Here is a 16,098-nt window from a genome sequence, read left to right on the forward strand (position 1 = left end):
TTCTTTACTTATTTGTATACTTTCTGTGTTGTGGTAATCCAGGGGAGAGAGATGATTCAATCTTTGTTTGCCCCTTTTGTCCGCTGTTTTCATTCCTTCTTATGGGACTTATGTATATGATATACTGTATATGATTCTCCTCTCCTGTATATTTGTGGGCTGTTGTTAAAACCACAACATCTTGTTTTTCCTTTATTGTAAGTGACAATGTTTAAACATAAATAATAAAAAATTGATCACAAAAAAAATAACATTTTGAAGTTTCAATGTAATTAACAACAAAGATTTACAGTGCAGTGGTGACTGGGTTTTGTGATAAGGGCTGAAGGTACAACAGGTTTTATGGTTAGACTGTGTAAAACATGGACATAGTCTCAGTGATGTCACCCATTGGTTTCTGAAGCTGAGTTTGTAGAACGATGGCTATTGCCATGTTGGAAATGCTTTCACCATCTACCTTTAGATCAACTTAGTAACAGGCAAACATGTACATGTTTATTTCTGCTGTAAAAAATAGGGATTAGTTAAAGGTTATATATCTGTGACGGTATAGAGAAGGTATATAGTTCCATCCTTTTTGAATAAAAGAGAAAACTAAAAATGATCATGTTGGATGCTGAACTTTTAAAATCAGATGACTTGGTTTTTAATCATCCTTGGAGTCATTATGACGAATATACAAACATTACTGAATATTAAGTAAAATGATTCTTGCTGGCTTGCTTAAAGTCTTTCAGTATCACCCTAATACCTAAGAAATGCCTGCAGTTGCAACTGTCCTCTCCTCATTTGAAGGAGAAACATTTTTGGGTTTTTCAAGGCAATGACAAAGGTGTCAGACATTGAGGGGATGAGATCCCAGAGCTGATAGCATGATCTAATAAAAGCAGACATGTAATGTCAACTGCTTAAACTAGCTCCAAGCCCCTGTTGTTGTTTTTATGACAATGTGTTAATGAATGTCAAATGATATGATTCATCTCTTCCCCTGATCAGCTGATATATTGGGTTCACCTTCTAACAGAACCTCGTTTTTTCAGGTGTTAAAATTCCTTTTTCCCTGAAGTCAACACGTTTTTTTGTTTGTCTCTTTGACAAAGGTTCCTCGGGATCGTTAGGTTATTTAACATAGACAGAGGTGAGCCCCCATCTGCAACAGAGTTCAAGTTTTAAAAGATATTATTGAGCATTCAATTCCCCTCTCTTAGTCCAAGCTATTACTTCTGTAAATGAAAGACATGCTTTAGTCAATAATAACAATCAATCTGGAGACCCAGAGGGTCTGGTGTGTTCTTTACATGTTAATATAATATAGACAGTAATCAAAGGAAAGCATCTGTTAAAATAACATGTGTAAAAGTTGTTTATAGGATTCTTTCATGAGTCATGCTCCAAGAATTGACTCTAGTGCAAGTTGGTCCCATCAACTATTTATTCATTAATATATTAGGACATTGATCCCTCCAATACATGTATTGACTGCACTAAACATTCCTTAAAGAGGGTGGTTCATTGACATTTAGAGCCCTTCAGGGTATTCTGCCTGCTGATACTGTAAGATGATGGCTCATATTTCCACTAGTTATCATACCATACAATGTGGATAGAAAAACTTAGTATAAAAGAGTATAAAATCTGTTCAGAACAGGCCAAACTGGATTCATACAATGCACTGTCGACTTTTAAAACCCATAGGATTCTTTTTTTTTGTTTCCAGAACATAAAAATAACACTATAAAATAATGTTTCATGACCACTGTACTTTAAATGTTAAAGGACTATTTTAGTCAAGTGAAACCCCTGGCTAAATTCAGGTTATAAAGCTCCTGAGGAACTTTATTTTGTGTTTATTTGGGCACCTTCTTTGGACAAAGCATAGGCCTATATCTTATCTCATATTGTACATGTGTAGTGTTGTTTTCTGATCACATATTTTCTCCTGCTGTCTTTTTCACAGTTATCACTCACTGGGAGTCTTTGCAGTGGAAAAGTATGGAAAGTCTGTTTCTGGCAAGCAAATACTTCCTTTAAGAGGCAGAAACCTTTGACAAAACCAGACAAATGATGAACAGCCATCTGTCAAACGGAGCTGGACTTGAAAAATGGGATAAAGAGAGAGTAAGGATATATAGGGACAAACAGAGCAGCAACAAAAACACTAATGAATGAGAAAGATTTATGTCTACAATATTAATTATCAGAGTAGAAGGATGTGTATTGTAAGCAGTAACAACTAAGCATGTCAATGATAGAGGTTGAAGTTGAGCAGCTCTAAGATTCACTTGAATATTGATATAAATTTTAATAGATGTAACGTTGATATTATAGTTGTAGTATTTGAAATCAGGAAAGCAATGGTTGATTTCTTTAGATCATAAAATGCTTATTTAGTTCCATGTTGCTGCTAAAGCTCCCTCCAGTCTGAGTCAATTCAAACACCAGATTTCTAGCTTTAGTTTTCTTTTTTTAAAAGCTCTTTTGTCAACATTGACTTTGATTCTCTTTCTTTGTTCAATCGAAGGTTGTTTTTTTCATCAAGCCATTCACTTGCTACATTGCTGGAGAGATTGTTAGGGGCCTTATTCAATCAGTGAAAGAGCAAAGTAAATCTATGTATCTGTGATATAAGAACCATTACTGTCTTGTAGGATTTGACCTTGAGGGAGAATGACCACACAGGTTGATTAATAGTGGCACAAGGATCAAACCCTGGGGGACTCCACATGTCAAGGTGATCCGTTGAGGATTTATGGCCTACAGTAGAAACAACATACGACACATGATCCTAGAGCCATTGAGGACACATATCCCACCCACTGTTCCAGTCCATCAAAAAGTATTGTGCGCTTCACTGTATCAACGGCTGGACAATAAAAGCAGCAAAAAACTGTTTTTTCTTGTCTCCTGAAACAATTTAAGGACATCATTTCCACCATTATGAGTGCAGTCTTCATGCTGTGATGTTATGCCAGGCCTGTTCAAAAATGTCAATCAAACAGATTTAAAAAGTTGAATCACAGCAGCTTTCTCTGTTTCTTTTTAAATAAATGTATAGTTTCTAGGCTGAACATTTTGAACTGCAATCTAGAGCATTAACCTCGTAAACACTCCCTTGGAGTAGAACAAACGAATAATTTGTTTCAAATAAAAAACATTTTAAAAGTCTGAATCTGTTTGTTAACCTCACTCGGAAGAACTTCAAGTACAAAACAGTCACCACAAACCAACCTACTTCAAACTCAAACCTCTGAAGAGTGAACTATAAATCATTTGCTTTCAACTATTATATGCAGTGAACTTCTAAACCTGCAAAATCAACCCACTCTTCACTGGGGGGGGGGGGGGGGGAGAGATCTCTGAACATTTACAAACTGGGAAATAAGTCCATATGAATAAGTTTTAGTGTTTGTCTCTTGAAAAATAGATTATTTGATGTCTATTTTTAGTTGTGTTTTTCTGGCATTGAAAGATTGAAATGCTTCCTGGGAGAAATTCTCGATATGGGCTGCTGTATAAGTTTATTTCTGCTGCGACTGTGCCCCCATTCAGGTTTGTCTGAGATGTAAAAACAGCCTTGTGCATGAGGAGTCTTGAGTTGTGGGTAGATGGTGAGCAGATGCTCAGAGAACAGAGACAGTTAATACACTCCCAATGAAACAAGCTGTTTCAGCTGAGACACAGAGGACCCACTGAGAGAGGAGTAAACAAACACTGGCTTCCACAAAGCTAAATTAGTCATCAAAACAATTAGACAGTCCTTCAGTATAATGGCTTACCAAGCTCCAAACCCTTCACTGTGTGCAGCAACAGGTGAGGTCTGCTTTATTAAATAACTTGTAGATCTCCTCTTGAATTGAAATTGCGTAGACCTCCAGCTGACACTACTTCACCGTGTGTGTCTTTACCTGGAGCATGAGGCAAAACACAACCTTGTGGTTACAAAGGTTCACAAACCACTTCACCACAATAACTGGGCAATCTCAGGCTTAAAAGAACCATCATAAATATATTAAACACACTCTTTTTATACTCATTCATGCCCACTCTAAAATACAAAAAAATCAAACATGTAGTCAATGAAGAAGACAAAGCAGACCATAATGTGTCATTTTCAAAAGAAAATCGACAAGATGGGGAACAGAGCTTGAAAAGGCTTCTTATTCTGCCATGGAAAGTCTTTAAACTGCTGAAAGGGTTCAACTGAAGAACAGAGTTAGAAATGGAAACACAAATACTAAAAGACCAATAGTTAAACGGGAAGCATAAATAAATGGAAGAGTTTGTTCTAAGAAACTCCTGTAAAGCAAGTGAACTCTTATTTTGAAGAGGAGAAAGCAGTGGATTTATATACTTTAAGCATTGGTGGTATTGGAAGTGTAACGTGAAGGTCAAAGATGAGAGCAGTTAATAGAGTTAATGTGCAAGAACGTTTTAGTTTGAGGTTCGGTTGAAAATGTTTTTCCATGTCGCCATACATATGAAAGAAAATCAATAAGTTCAAGTGGCAGAAAAAGAAATGTGACAAAAACAGAAGTTATATTTCCATTTGTGTAAAGTAAGTAAATCAGGCTATATTATATCTGTGAAGCTTCTTCACTGTACACACGACATCAACTTTGTGGATATCATGCAAACTTAAATTGCAGTTTAATGGATTTATAACTCCTTTGTTTTATTATCAAATGTATTTATGTTTTGTTTGTCTAAGTTCTAAGTGGACATTACAATAACAAGGTACCTTAATGAAATGCAACAGATGATGTAAATGATGTTATTAGCTTATATTATATTGCAATATCAGTTTAAACTGTATTCCAGTATGGACATCATGATTAAAAAACAATCCTGAAAACACAACACTTCACTTGTACACACTTCTTTTAGCTGCAGACCATAATTACATTTAGCAAAAGCTAATCACATTCAACAAACGAAACAAAACTAACTGCTGCCACCTGAAATCACATCAAGTGATTTTAATTAAATCAGCGTTCTCGACAGCTTCGAAGAAAGCCTCCATGTTGCATATTTTACTTTGCAGACTCAAGAAAGAGTAATTACATGCTATTGTCATACATTCATACTGCACTGTTTGTGATCTTATTTCAAAAAAGATAAGAATATGAGGACATTAAGATTGTGAATTGAACTTAATTAACGGAAAAACAAAATGAAACCCAAATTATTCAAATGAAAACGGTCAAACATGAACAATTTCTTTCATGGTGGAGGCTTTACAAGGAAGATGCATTTCCAAGAACAAAAATTACCAAAAAGGGTCAAATCAAGACAGCTTATTGAGATGTATGTGTCTGGGACAAGTAACAACGTGTATTAGCATCATGCTCATCTCTATTTACAGATCCTGCATAGAAATGGAGAATATGTAACCGCGAACCAGATTTGGGTATCAGAAGTGTTCTGTTTTCTGTTTTTCTTCCCCAAGTAGTATCCTCCAACAGTGTTTTCTTGGACTGGTCATCTGATGACTTATAGCTTTAGGACATCTCTTTAAATGGACATCTGCATGCAAGTGGAGCTAACAGTTCACTCCTGACTATGTTAATACAGGGACACAGAAGTCTTGGTCAGAAGTTCTTTATCTCTGTGAAAAGGTTCTCCCATACCTTTTCACCTGCCCCCACCTTCCCTACACGTCCTGCAGCCTTCAGAGTGATGAGGCAGAGTGAGGCTGCCTGCGCCTGATTGGACAGAGTGAAGCCTTCAGTTTGTGTTGTTTCTTGTTCCTACTTAAAAGGGTTAATTAAAACAATTCTCTGTTACTGTTGTTAGTTTGTGATTTAGATTCCCACTTTAAATAATATAATGTCATTTTGCTGTTAAGTGATTTATTACTTTTTAAGTAGTATTTTTGTTCTTTGACTTCCCCTTGTGCATTAAATGCTATGCTCAGTTTATTTAGTCTAGTTGTTTTATAAGATTAATACATGATGCTGTTGTTTTTGCTCTTTTGTGCTATTTTTGGTTAATAAATCAACCACCTTATTTTTGCATCTATTCTGCCCCCTGATGTTTTTTTACTCACCACCAGTGCCAAACAGCCACACTTCAATCCCAATTTTAATGTTGATTTACAATCAGTAATGTTACAACCTCTAACCTCTGGTTACACTCGACACCCTAAAAAAGGTTTTTGGAGTTCTGTGACTGTTAACTTCAAGGAGACTCCGCAGAATGTATTCTGTTCACTAAGTGATTGCTTTAGGCAGAATTGGGAATGGCCTCATATTGCATGGTGTTTTATGAGGGCCTCCAAATGACTCAGTGACTCTGTCTACATGAAGTCTACAGACATGCAGGTTCATCTTTTTGTTCTTTCACAATAGAAATGATCTCTTGCACTAAAATAGTCCTTAGGTTTAGTAAGTGTTTGTTATGTGGAGGCATGCACCATCTTGTGTTAGAATGACACAGTAGACCTGGAAGGTGTTGATTACTTCACATAAAGTCAATCACTTGAATGACTTTTCACATCAATTGTCAGGTTTGAAAAACCTCTCAACCTCTCAGGAACATAGAAAAGTGTGAAGAAAAAAAGCATGTGTGAAGAAAAAAAAAAAAATGCTGTGGGCCTGATACTGCATCTGCTCACCTCTGCTGATGCAGTTCACCAAGAAAGTTTTCATGGCCAGAGAGGTCCCACACATTCTCTGCCAGCCTGAGGCAAAGAAAGACTGAATTTTCATTACTCAGTCTTCATCACCTCAGCAATTTTTCAGTGCATTAGAAAACAAACTGTGGCTTTGGGGCATGTCTTCGGCTGACTTTGAGAAATGGATCCATTATATAATGAAGAACGATAAACAGTTACATTATGCAAATAAAACAAACAACACATCAGATTTTCTCCATGATGAATCCTGCATTTGATAGAATCGACAGAATATTCTGGGCCTTGAAAGAAAGTACCCTCCAAACTAAAATGTATTGTTTTTTAATCTAAGAGCGAAAGTTAAAGCATTTGAAATTCCTGGCGTTTGAATCAGTATCATTCACATTTTGCAATAAGCAAAGCTCAAACACTTTTTCTCCCTGGGATCTGCTGATTTAGAGAAAGAATTAGCACTCTCATAACACTGTAATCTGAACGCGGAGCCGCACAGTGAGAGGACTTCCACCTGACAGAACCTGCTAACACTAGCAAACATCCAGGCCAGAGCAATAAACGCGGGCAGATTAGCACATAAAGATAAGTGTCTTGGCATTAAACCGGACCATTTCAATGATTTATCATGGGTCTAATGGCCTTGGCTGCCCCAGTCTCGTCTGGACTCTTTTATGGGTGGGATGTTTTAAGAGCGTGGTTTGTTTCAAGTGCAAATACTTAGCTCGTCATAAAGAGGAACTTTTTATTGTGTTTCTGCAGAATCTGCTGAAGATTGATTGCTTTAACAGGTTGCATTATTAGATTTAATGATGATGAGTAAATACCTCTGCAACAACTCACATTATTTTTTTTACATGCAAGGGACTGACTCACACAGCAATACAAATCTGTGATTCATACAATAATTCATCTTACCTAACCTGCCTTTTTCTTACTTTTAGAATCACTGAATTCAGTGTTTGTCCCTGGATTGCATGTGAGTTAAAAGTCATTCCTTTTCCCACTAGCGACTTGTTATTTAACATCTGCATTGGGATCTTCATGGGAATGCTTCATTCAACTGATGTTCAGTGAGAAAGATTTTAATATGCAGTGCAATCCTTCAAGCTTTGCCCCTTCCTCCTTCCTCCTGGGGCATCTAATGCAGCATAATGAATCAGTGGCACACACTGCCTGTGTCAGACGGATCTATGCAACTTTCAATGAGGATACAAAACATGGTGTGCATGTATGTACAACAGTTGCTCTTGTTCTAAATGTCAGATGGATTTCCAATGGCATGCACTGAGCTGAGTAATTAGCTAACGTCAATTACTCACAGCAAGTATGAATACACAATATGTCAACAAAATGAAGGTTGTGTAAATCTATAGGCAACAAACAAATGTCAAATAATGAACGTGATCAAATCAATAGGCTTCAGGGCCAGATTATGTTTATCCTATATGCTTCTTATTCACATGTTCAGCTGTTCATAGATGTCCAGGGACACCGACTTAATTATTCAATCAGGGCTTTACATGAAGAGGAAAGGAATGTAAAGAAAGCAGTGTGTGTCGACTAAAGGAAAAATACACTCAAACTAGATTTTATAGTCCTAACATTGTGCCCCCAGACTAAACTGTCTCACACTTCAAAACAATAAATACTTCTAAGAATCGACATTGCAATTTTCTTTGAATGTAACACATAATGCACAGACAAAGCACATCTGTTTTTAAAGGTGCTATATAAATAAAGTTTATTTATTTTTTAAATTCATTTTCAGATCGATCTTTAAGTGGCATACATTTGTGTCGGTCATTCCTATTGGAAATCTCCTCCTTTCTGCTTCTCCCTCTATCCCTTCTTACTCTTGCTGTCCACCAATAAATCTGGTTCTGTTACAGGTTTCTGCCAGGGGGTTTTTCTTCTTGCAACAGTTACCAAGTGTTTGCTTGTGTTGGATAAATGTGAGATGTCTCTATAACAAAGAGTACAATGTAGACCAGCTGTAGACCTGAAGTTTATTTTTTATTTTTGGAGGGCTTTTATTTTGGAGATAGGACAGTGGATAGAGTCAGAATTCAGGGACAGAGACGGTGGGTAATGACCTATGGGAAAGGAGCCCCAGATGGGTTTCCTACTCGGGCCGCCCACCTCGAGGACTATGACTAACCACTACACCACCAGTGCCCCCGTCCTCATCATTTTTTAATGATTTGGTGCTATGTAGATACATTTTGACTGAAATCCAGAGCAGTGTGCTTATAAGGTGCATCTGTTTTTTAAATGAAAATGCATAATGTTCTTCTTGTTAATAACAAACTCATTCAGGTCCCTGATCTAGTTTAAAATAAAACCAGATTTAGACTGACATGTTTTCTGCTACTTAAGTTTAATTCTTATCAAAATGTCTAGTACCTGGCACCACCTATCACCTAGACAACCGACCTGATGTGGAGGCAACATTTGGCTGGTTTCCCAAGTTTTTCATTCAGCACAGCAGACTGACATTCATCATGACTGTGCAGTCATGAGCCTGAGCAGTAGCGATCAATACAAGCCAATTAGAAACACAGTATCTCTGGGATCAAAAGCCTAAGCTGATCTTAGGGATCTGACTGACAGACAATACGTTAATATAGAACCCAGTTGTTCTGGTGACAGCAGAAGCCCATCCTGTGACACTCCTGCTCCACCGCCACCAGAATATCAACACTCTTTCATTGTTACAGCCCTTATGCAATCAATTTCAATCTAAGGCTAGTGGTCAATCACGCTCCCTCTCGGACACTCACAGCCTGCAAATAAGTGCAAGGGGAGATAGGCTCGACACAGCTCCCGAACCTCGAGTCTTTGCTTTCTGCAGACTATAACAACAGGGCCTGTAAATAACACAGCTGGGACAAACAAACCAAATCCTGACACTCCTTGGCTCCTCTCTGGTTTAATCCTTTCGCCCATGCTGCCAGAAAACGTAATGATTTGGACTATTCTGGGCGTCTGGAAGATATTCTGAAAATATATTGCAAGTCAAATTACCTGTGGGAACGGGCAAGACACAACGCACCTGATGGCTTATAAACACAGATAAGACAAGATGGATGGGAGCAGAGGAAGATCGGAGCTATGCTGTTTCTGAAATGTTGACGCTTGAACGCTGAAAGCCGGTTTCATGTGTATTTGTCCCGTGGATATAGGCATGTTTCTGAAACAGCAAGGGCTTGAAAAATCTGTTTGTGTGGGAGGTTTTATGTGAGCATGTTTAGGGGGCTTGGGCTTCTTTCCTGTCATCAATTGTAAAACAAAAATCACTTCACTGCCCTTAAAAATTATTGATTTAAAAGAAAAGAAACCCAGCGATCAGGTCAAGCAGCATTGGTTTACTAAACGGATTTAAACATTTGATTCTATTGCTTCTGTTCTGGATTAATCAATGAAAATATACACCAAATGATTGAAAGAAACACTTCCCGGATTGGTTTATCTCCAATTTTGTTGAATTTAAAATCAAATGTAAACAGCATCTCTGTATCAAATCAGCTCCACCGATGTATTTGCATTTTTATTGTCCTCTTACCATGGATAATCGCAGTGTATTGTTTCAGATGGATGCTTTTCCCTTTTGAAAAAACAAACAAACACAAAAAAGCCGTCCTTTCTGTGTTAGGCCACCATGGAGAACTCCATTGTACATTGAACAGATTTAGCAGCAGTAGAATTCTGCGTTTGTGTCTCTACCTGAGGCGCTGCACCTAATTGTTTTGGCACACCACTTAAGATAAACACAATTAAATAAAATCTGTTTCAATGCTCAGTCAAGCCAGCCACACATTATGGATGTAGTTGTTCTAATTTATGCTCCAGCAGGAGTCTCCATTGCTGTATGAATTACATCCATTTGTTTTCATGGTACATGCCTACAGTTATTCATGATCCTACATTTTGCCAATGTTTTTGACCGGATTCATAACAGGTAAAAAAGACGTCACTGGGTGTTTATTGATCAATTGAACATTTCTCAGAATCAGGTGATTTTTTTTTTTGCTATCTGACATGTCCTGAAAACAAATCAGAAAGGCTGTGAACAAGTCCAGAGGGGGGCATGAATCGTCCTCAGATTAAAATGAATTTCCATCAAGGAAGTGACACGCTCTGAGAATTCAACACTGCAGTATGCAAGGGTCCAGGCACCTCAGGGACCCCAAGTCTAATTTGCTTCAAACCTAAAAGGCAGATAATGGTGCTGATCTGACAGCCAGCCAATTCCCAGCTCCCCTCATCAAGAATACATTCAATTTCAAACATCAAACTGCTTGCAACAAAAATGGAAAAACCCTTTGAATGAAGGAAAGTTGGAAGTACGGGGGAAGAAACTTTAAGAAATCCTTGATATAACTGACAAGTTTGAAACACTGTCAGCCTTAATGTTCTGAGCAGAGGGTCCACATTTTTAATCAGATGACTTATTTGAAAGTCAAAAATGTATTCAAGCAGAAAGTTTATTATCCAAACTCTTCATTTTGGTATGAAAGTCAAACTGGGCTCCAAAGTAAGACTGTCATCACGGGCTGGGTTACTCAACATGTAAACCTTTGACTCAACTATCAAAGGCTTAGTTTCAGTAACCTGGATGTACTGAATGTGTTGCCAAGAATGAACATTTACACTTAAGAACTATTTCTGCATTATGTTCCTTTTGACCAACATGTCAGAGGAATAATTACATGATTGGATATAATCAGAGTTTCATCACGGCAGACCCACGTCATTAACCTCCGGCGTCATGTAATCACGTTGCCTAGTGGAAATGCGGTGGGATTGTCAGAGCAACGTGACCTCATGATGGTTTCCCCGGGGTTAAGGTAAAGTGGATAGTGAAAGGGGATAGGAGGGACAATCTGAATTAACCCTCTTTCTGATTAGTGTGAGAGAATCACTGCAGTCAGGCGTGTGTGTCACTGATTGGCTTTGATTAAACTCAGGTGGGGAGTGTTTATATACTCTCCAGTGCTCTGTGCTGACTCATGATCTCACCTTCAGAGGTAGTAAGAGGTTCTCCCTGCGGCTTCTCTAAAGTTGTGTCTGTGTCTTATATATAAACAGTAACTCAGATCATTGGGTATTAGATTTCCATTGTCTGTCTCCCAGTATAGAAGTTTGGTTGCTGGATAGTTTTGTTTGACTTCAGTCTTTTATGTTATCAAAAGTCTCCCTGGCAGCCATTGCTTTTTCTTTTGTGTCTTCTTAATTCTTTAATAAAATCTTTAAAGTTGACAAAATGATGACATGTAAATGTCTTCAATGAGCTCTGTGAATACAGAATAAATGCATTGATGGGATTTGTGAACAGGCTCTGACCTCCTCACTTCCCACAATTCTTCACCTAGCAAAGGCCAACAGTGATGTAGAAACTGAAAGATCCTTTGTGAGTGTGTATGGATATCTGACTTTATCTGACAACTGTATGAGACCACTGTTAATGCAGATCAGTTTGAAATGAACCTGCAGCAGAAGTGGGTCATTCCATACTGTAGGTAAAATCAATGCTGGACCAGCCAAACACATAAACAGATACAACTCAAGTGCAAGAAGGAAATTAAATTAGAAATTAAATGGTCTATTTATTGACCTCTAGCTGTAGTCAAGAGGCGTCAGTTATCGACAGGTTTCTGGCATTTTCCATTGGCCTGTAATGAATATAAATAAGCCAGCCAGTAAACCTGTTAATTAAAGGAGAGGATCAATGGATCAGAGCAGAGATCTAATGAAGAAATCAGGAACTTCATGTTGAAAACTTTCAACAATACCGGGCGTGGGAAAAAGTTAGGGCTGAAGCTATCAGCAACTTATTCTCTTTTCTGAAAAGATTTATTCTTGGGCCTTTTGGAGAGACAGGATAGTCGGAAAATCAAGGAGATGCTCATGCTGGTCACCAGCCTGGTCACATTTTGCTGTGGGATGGCATCCCACTCCTCAACCAGGAGTTGTTGAAGGTCAACCAGCGTGGTTGTGTTGGTCACTGATGATCCCACAAGTGCTGTCAGTCAGGTGCCAATCAGGTGTCAGTCATACACCTGTAACTGGTACACACCTGGCAGCACTTGAAGCTCAAAACAGGAGTGAATACCAACACAAGAACATTTCAGAGGATTTTGGCTCATTGGTTTTTGGGCACTACCCACATGTTTAGCTGTGTTGCACATTTCATGAATGCACGATCCTTACAAGTTATACCTCGTTGTAAAGGTGACTAATCAGGCTTTCCCACTATATAACATACAACACCAATTAGTATTATTGAAGAGGCGAAACAAGTGACCAGAATAATGTTTCCAAACTTTTTTTGAGGAGTTTATAGCTAAAAAAATCTGTTGGTCTGTTTGTTAGCCGTTGACCTCAGTAACATGCCTGGAAACATTTTTTTATTTAGATATTGTTTCTTCTTAAAAATGTCTTATTTTAGATTTTGGTTTAATTTACACGTGACTATAGCTTTATTTAACTTATTCAGGTATATGTAAATGTTTGTTTTCTGTTTGATTTCACTGCTGCATTTTTGAATTGTCCTTTCCAAAATTTGGAAATTCCTTTTAAAAAATTCCTTTTTATTCTAGGTTGTTGTTAGAAGAGGTCACTGAGTTCAAATGAGAGGTTTGCTCATCCTCCTCCAAGCACTATGAGTTGGTTGAGTTCAGTTTGCCGTGGCTATGAGTATTTTTTAGTTTGTGTTTGTGTGTGTGTGTGTGTGCGTGTGCGTGTGCGTGTGTGTGTGCCTGCGAGCTTGTATGAGAGTGTGTGCGTGCGGTGGTCTTCCTGGCCTGAGGTAACCACAATGTCCATCTGGTGGATACCAGGTTTTTTGAGTTCATGTAAGGATATTTATAGATTTTATGTAATATTTGCAGAGGCCACGAGTACTTAGTTGGCTTTCCATATAGGATTTGGTAATACTTCAGATTACAGGCTGCAGATGAAAGTCAAATTATTTAGTATAAAGGTAGATTCAGTTGTACCTGCACCAAGTCAAATGTTGGAGACTGCTCAGTAAAAGCAGAGAAAGAAACATGTTGATTTTACTCTCACAGTATTAATGTCATTTTAATATGGGATGTGTCATAGATCTATTTTCTCACTGTGGACTCTGTTCTAGTTTAGAGTAACAGTGACTATGATAATTGTAATAAAGGGTATTTTTTTAAAGCCTGGCATACTGTTACATCTGTCCATGGTGAACTTAAATCATCATCAGTCTTAACCTGGTTTTCTCTCTGGGCCTTTTGCTCAGTCACAACGAGGTGGTGTGAACCTGCTCCGTCCACGCTCCATTAGCAAGATGGCGTTGCTGCAGAGGTTCCAGCTCATTAATTCAAAGCCTGTATTACTTTTACTGCAGATGATGAAGGTTAAGACAGGGGCTCTTTGGTCACAGAACAACAGAAAGGTCTCATTAGAGATGCTTTACTCCTAAAGTAGAGAGTCCATAGTCCAATAACTCTTAGTGGTACATTTACACATACATGTGACCCACAGGAGACATAACCTGTTTAAAATTTGATGTCATTAAATGTTTTTTTGGTTATCTAATGAAAAACATCCTGGAACATTAGAGATGCACCTCAGGTTTAGAGATGCCTGGAATACAATCCACCCACTAATTCATCAATAAGCTCCTCAAGCCTCCTGTTTTCATGTAATCCCACGCATGTCTATTGTTGGAATTCTTCTCTTCCTTTACATTGAAATGCATGCACAAAGCAATTCTGATTGTTGTGACAGGCCATATATTGTGGACTAAATCGTGTAAAAGCTGCAGTATATTTTCTGGTACGTCCTGAAAGAGGCACAGACATTTGGACAGGGTGATAAGACATCATAAACTTTTAGTGTCTTCACAATGTCTGGCCTGATGCACTGTGATGGCTGTCGCTCTCTGATGTGCAAACCACTTAGGTCCTTTTTGAATTTAGCCTTGCAGCATTGCCAGGGTTTCTTGTCAAAATGCCTGCTAAAAGTAAATCTCAACTTGACTCTATGAGCACTCTTTGGATCACATTAGCAGAAAAAAAAAGCTGGTTCCTATATCTAGGACAAATGGCATGTCAGTACCAAGGAGACCCTCCCAATCCAGCATGCATTCAGATCTGCCTTGGAGCAATTATGAAATGTGGTGGAACAGAGTGCTGTTTCTGAAAGGAAATATTAGTTTCTTTCTGACAAATGGTACATCTTTAGCAGCCGTCAGTGATGCATGTCAGCCCCGGCTGTCTCATTTGACATTGCCTGCAGGGGTACAAGTGTCAAGTGTGATTTTCAGACAAGTGGGGTCAAAGTGTCAATTCTCCAGACTGAAGAGGGTGACAGATAATCGCTTGCAGCTTTACTTTGTAAAACTTTCAGAGGGTGGAGCGGAAATACTATGCTAATTCAGGCTGAGTAATTAGGAAACGCAGTAATCTAATAGTAGCTCAGAGGGGAATCGCTGTGTGATGACAAAATATAGAATTCAACGGCCACAGTGGATCTGTAAACATGTTTGTGAGATGGGAGGAGGATTGTAAATGCTCATACGTGCTTTCAGCTGTCATGCCTAGTTTACAACACTGGCAGTTTTTTGTAGAATGAAATGTTGCAACATGCAAAAACCAGTTTGCACTCACAAGCAGAGATGCATGTTTGTGTGTTATCAAAATGTGGTTAACTATATTTGACAAATAGACTTGTATTATAGATGATTGAGGACTTCTGCTTTGCACCCACAGTACCCGCAGTAGTCCATAAGATGCAGTGTTACAGGACTGCTTCGTTTCCCCATAGAGACTAATTATTCATTAATGAGACACGGCTAAGAGGCTTGTATCTTTCTCCTCTCAGTCGCTTTACTCAGAGAAAATCAATGTGCCATTTGAGCTGTCAATAAATCTCTGCTGCCACAAGGTTTGATTTCCTGCAGACCTCTGAAAGGAAAAAGTCAGAAGACGAGACAACATCCCCACCACAGACGGTCCAGGATCAGAGCATGTGTCAAAGAGTTCTCCACCAGGGTAACACTTTACAATAAGGTACACACATTTAGTATAGTTAGTGGGAAACGAATGGGGATAAGCACTAGGTAACTGCTAAGTAAAGGTAGATAGTGAGTACTTTTTCATCACATGTTCTAGACTAGCTAATGATTAGTTAGTGGGAAACTAACCTCTAAGTAAAGGTAGATAGTGAGTACTTTCTCATCAAATGTTCTAGAGTAGGAGGACTTCCGGCGGACGCGCACAAGTGATGGCAGCGTGAGTTTCGAGCTCCCTATCACCTCGGTCTAAGTTGATAAACATATAACATGTTCTAAACGAGAAGGGGAAAACCAAAGGCCTATCCTCATAAGGGAATGAATTTGCGCTCAGGAGCAATCTCTCAGTTTCAGAGAAGAAGACGGAAAAGAAATCATGAGGTAAAACAAACAAACAAATCTCCAAAAGTTTACCAACGAAATC

The sequence above is a fragment of the Labrus bergylta genome, chromosome 13 (assembly GCF_963930695.1).
Source record: "Labrus bergylta chromosome 13, fLabBer1.1, whole genome shotgun sequence".
Lineage (NCBI taxonomy): Eukaryota > Metazoa > Chordata > Actinopteri > Labriformes > Labridae > Labrus > Labrus bergylta.